The 4,676-nt window shown below is 45.7% G+C and overlaps 1 protein-coding gene across 2 annotated transcripts in view; it reads right to left on the bottom strand.

Moving 5' to 3' along the window:
- Positions 1 to 4,369, bottom strand: part of KCNJ5 (potassium voltage-gated channel subfamily J member 5) — a 53,976-nt gene extending 49,607 nt beyond the window's left edge. For both annotated transcript variants that reach the window (XM_019509188.1, XM_019509180.1), the window contains exon 1: positions 3,908 to 4,369. The gene's annotated coding sequence lies outside the window, so the exon portion shown is untranslated. The remainder of the gene's footprint in view (positions 1 to 3,907) is intronic.
- Between the last annotated feature and the right edge of the window lie 307 nt (positions 4,370 to 4,676).

Genomic DNA, 4,676 nt, shown 5'->3' with positions numbered 1-4,676 from the left:
GAGATGCACCTGTGGATGCACGACAAGGTCCGGTTAGCCCTGCCAACGATGACCTCGCATTGTCGGCCCATGTTCATCTTGGAGTCAATAATGACTCCAAGATCCCTTTCTGCCTCCGTGCTCTCGAGTAAGGAGTTCCCCATTGTGTAAGTGTGCTGCTGGTTCCTACTGCTCAAGTGCAGCACCCAATTAGCATCCAGTCCCCCAAAGATACTGGGTGACCAAAATACTAATTATCCTGAGCCCTTTTGTTCTCAATACGATATCTATTTCTAAACTACATGAACACTTTATGGCTTTGAGTGCATTGACCTCTTGCCCCCTCTATGACATAAGGAAATGCTCTAATTTCCATTATAGGTGGGAGCGATTTCATGATTTTTGTAATATCGCCTGGGATGTCTGCAGCAAAGCAGAGGCTTGAACCCAAATTTCCCAGTCCTAATCACTGGACTTCGCTCCTTTTCCATTGATCTAGCAAAGAAAAATATGATTCCTACCGTTTCTATGTATGGACTAAACTTTTAAAAATTATAAGCTATCATCCTCCTGTAGGGTAGGATAACAGCATCTTTAAAGATGAAGGCCCAGTGACTTTACGCACACTGCCACAGCCACTGCCTGCAATCACAGCACCATGTTCTGGAAAGACTTTTACTCATGGCTAAGCTGGGTCAGGACTGAGTGATATCTGCAGGAGGCAGTAAGGAAATCTCAATTGCAAGTGGAACAAGGTTGCATAGGAAGGATGTTTATTGTTCAGTAGATAGTATTTGCCTTTCAGAATCATTACTGCACTAATGTCCTTGTTGGTAAAACTGGGTGCATCTACTCATGTTCTTTGCTGACTAATTAGCTCCGCAGTAAAGCGCCACCATCTACATGTGGCATGGCATTAGGGCATGGTAAATTAATAAACTCTGCTGTAGGATAATACTGTCCAGGACAAGTACTATCCTACAGCGGAGTAGTTATGTGCACCAAAACGCACATGTGACTGGGCTGGCTGGGGCATGAGGGTGCTACAGTTCAGGGGGTTTCTGATGCCTAGCCTTGCACTGTAGCATCCTCATGCCCCAGCCAGCACCTCCACAGCACACTAAGCCAGGGAGGAGTAGTCCCGGGCTGGCAGGATAACCCCCTATGCTCCACCCCGGCTCAACATGCTGCTGTCCTGGGTGCACATGTAAACACTGCACCCAGGAGCAATAAACTCCAGTGCAAATCGTGCTGGAGTTTATTACTACGTGCTAATTGCATGTGTAAATGTACCCATTGAGTCACAGAATGACTGGTCCAAGATAAAACTATGACTCAATGGCAGATAGATTTTCTGGACTATCTTACATAGAATTTATTAGAGAATTATACTCCTACTATAGGCAATGGGAAGTGAACCATGAAACCTGGAAGGAAGCAATCGTTTTCTATTAAATCCTACAGATTTTACAGTAATTTCTATAAAGATTTCTGTAGAGTTCCAGCTCTGATAAGGGACATACAGTTCCTTTACCAGGTGTGTTTTCAAAAAGGTATACCAAAAATGCCTTATGACAAACCTTACAAGTGTCAGGACAAACCCGCGGTTTGTGTAAATGATGGTAGCTCTTTCAGCATCAGTGGAGCTGCACGCATTTTTGCCGGCAAGAAACTCGGCCTGTGTAGTTTTATGTGACAGAAAATATCAATATCTTATTTTTATTGCTAAAGGGAGAAAATTCTGTTTTTATCGTGAACTTTTTTCAAAAGTGTAATATGCTAAAAAAAACCCAGCCCCGCTAATCCCCCCCCATATGTTCTTTTTTCTTTCTGTTTACACCAACTTCATCTAGAAGAGGCAGAGGTTTTGAATGCATTTTTTTCCAGTGGGAATTTAAGCATGAAAAAATCCCATGGAAATTACAAAATTGTGGGTGTATTAAAATATACCAAAGTTGGTCTAATAAAAAACAGAGCGGAGGAGCTCAAATTTTAATGGGAAAAAAGCTTAATTGTATTTAAACAAAAGAGAAAGACGGGAAATGCCTTCCGAGATATTCTAATGACCTCAGTGAGCAGCTAAAGAATTACAAAAGTGAGAATTATTTTATAGAAAATAATGACTAGGGAGCGAGTAGATACCAAGTATGGAGATGAGGGAGTGTATGCAACCTATTATAATGACGGGCTCAGTGGGAGTTCAAATACTGCAAGCAGCGGACAGGCGAATATAATTATTATAAAATAATTAACTAGGAAGTTATATTTCACAGCACTGTAAGTGGTGAGCAGTATGCCTAGGGATGCAGCGGCAGGCCCAGGCTGCTGCTTGGGTAGTCTTATCTGTGTCCGTGTTATTCAGACAACAGTTGGTTCCTTAATAAAGCAAACTTGCATGTGGGGCCATTTCATCCACCCACTTTCAGGGAAATGACTTTTTCCAGGCCTAAAGCTCTCTGAAGCATCTCAACTTCCCATACATTTGTCCTACTCCCTGTTTCTAGGGACATCTGTTGCCCTTCTGGTGTGTTTGAAGGGCTGTCTGGCAGCATCAGTGCCCCATCTTTTGGTTCAATTATCTTCAGCTCACACCCCTGCTATTTATACAGTCAGAATATGGCAAGTGGAACCTGGGTAAGGGGAATCTCTACCCAGACTCAAAAGCACTAATATTCCTGCTACATGTTCAACGATTCTTGAACCCAAAGAGCGACTGAGAGACACTACAGAATCCTGCACTAGTCGGAAAGTGAAAGCTGTCCCTATCCCCTTGCACTTCTGCAGGACCTTGCAACCAGAGATCTCAAAAGTCAGCTGGCCTAGGAACACCCCCATAGTCTAGGATGGTACTATGAAACCCATTTTACAGATGGGAGAAACTGAGGCACAAAGAAAGGAAGTGACCTAGCTAAGGTCCCACAACTGGCTAGGAGCCAGGCTAGAAGTCAGACTGCGGATGTCCTGGGGCAGGGACTCTGTTCTGCTTGTGCAGTGCCTAGCACAATGGAGACCTGCTCCAGAACTTGGGCCTTCAGGCACTACCATCATACAAATCAAAAACAATTTCACTTATTCCCCATCCCAGTAAAGACCAGAGGCTCTTGACGTACCACTCCCTGCCAACCCCAATCAAACCCAGGTTGCATCCAACTACTAACACTTCAGTTTCATGCTTGGATGTCAGAAATGATCCCACTGAGAACTGGCCCTGAATTGTTAAGGCTCTGCCAGATCATGAAACCCAGTTCACTAAGGACTGACATGTGTGCAATATAAAGTTGGGACCTGGTGCCAGACCAGCACACTATCAACAACTGAGCGGAAGGACTCACGGTGTCTGTGCGAGCCATGTGGAGTGACAGCTGACACTGCACAGACAGATCTTCCTCCTATCTGCCATAGGCACAAACACCAAAGAACCAGTAGGGATTCCCCATGCATAAAACAGCCCAGCAGCACAACCCACTCCAATATCACCATCATCATTATAATTCGGAGCCTAAAATGTAACAACTCTTTAAATCTCAAACCAAGTACTAAATGCCTTAATTTTAAATGACCTAATTGCTGATCCAGATATAAACTCAGCATTACTCCACTGTTGTTCAGCTACTGTCTCTCAAATACAACCCCTATTACCACAGTACCTCAATAATATTTCATGTCTCTATCCCCAAACTCCTTTGCCAGATCCAACAATGGCATGCTCGTAGATCCGAATCCAGCCCGTCTTCCTAATTTAGCCCTGGCAGCCTGTGGGTAGGAAAATGCCAGTTCACTGGCCGTCACCCTCCCAGGGCTGGGTTCAGAAGCTCCATGGCTGGCTGCCCTAGTAACTTCATCACTTGTCCTCTGGCTTTCTAGGCTCTTGCTTTTCTGCAGCCAGACAAGAGGGCGAGGTGGAAAGCAAACACACAGGGTAACTTACTTGCTAACAGCCGCTCCGCATCAGTCTTGTTCCCTGGCACTTTGGGGGTACTGGACGGTGACAGAGATAGGAGGTAGGCAACACAGCCACTGGAGAAGCGTCCGGTCCATGCCATCACCGGAGCACTGGAGTCTTCTCATCCCAGGCTCTCCTCTCCCTCCCCAGTCCTGCCTGCTAGTACAGAACATTTGTATAGCACTATTGATTCAAATGCACGTCCCCTGTCCCTAGCTGTCCCTGGAGTTTGCTGGCTCTGACAGAGCCATCATGGTTCCCAGACCCCCGCCCTCCCGCACTACAGTGGTACTTTTGTCTGTTAAATCTCCCTCCCTCTCTTTGTTTGCTCCCTCTCTCCCTCCTGTAGTACAAATGAATTATTGGTGTAATAAGGCTATTTAAAGGGCTCGGGTGGGGTGGGGGGAGAGAGGAGATGAGCGCATGTGATCAGGAGCATCATCTGTTCTGAATGAACAGAAAAGGGAAGGTGGCTGGAGTGAAAGCAGTGAGGGGAGGGGTTTATATTGCTGCTTTGTATAGAAAGGGCCAATGTGGGGCTGGGGGGTGGGAGGAGAGGTTTGCTCCTTGCCTTGAGAGAATGCAGATGCCACTGGGCTCCCCTCTGGCGGCATGGTCTTTGCCTCCTTGCCAGTTCTCTGCAAGTCGATTCCCCAAAAGCATTATCCCACTCTGTCTGCAGCTTTCTCTTCTCCTCCATCCTCCTTTGTTTTGTTGTTTCTATATATTAAACCATACAGGCAGATGCAGCTTT

The sequence above is a fragment of the Gavialis gangeticus genome, unplaced genomic scaffold, assembly GCF_001723915.1.
Source record: "Gavialis gangeticus isolate Ggan-Ray unplaced genomic scaffold, GavGan_comp1, whole genome shotgun sequence".
NCBI classification, from domain to species: Eukaryota; Metazoa; Chordata; order Crocodylia; family Gavialidae; genus Gavialis; species Gavialis gangeticus.
Note: the sequence above shows the minus strand (reverse complement) of the source record. Positions and strands in the feature narration are given on the sequence as shown.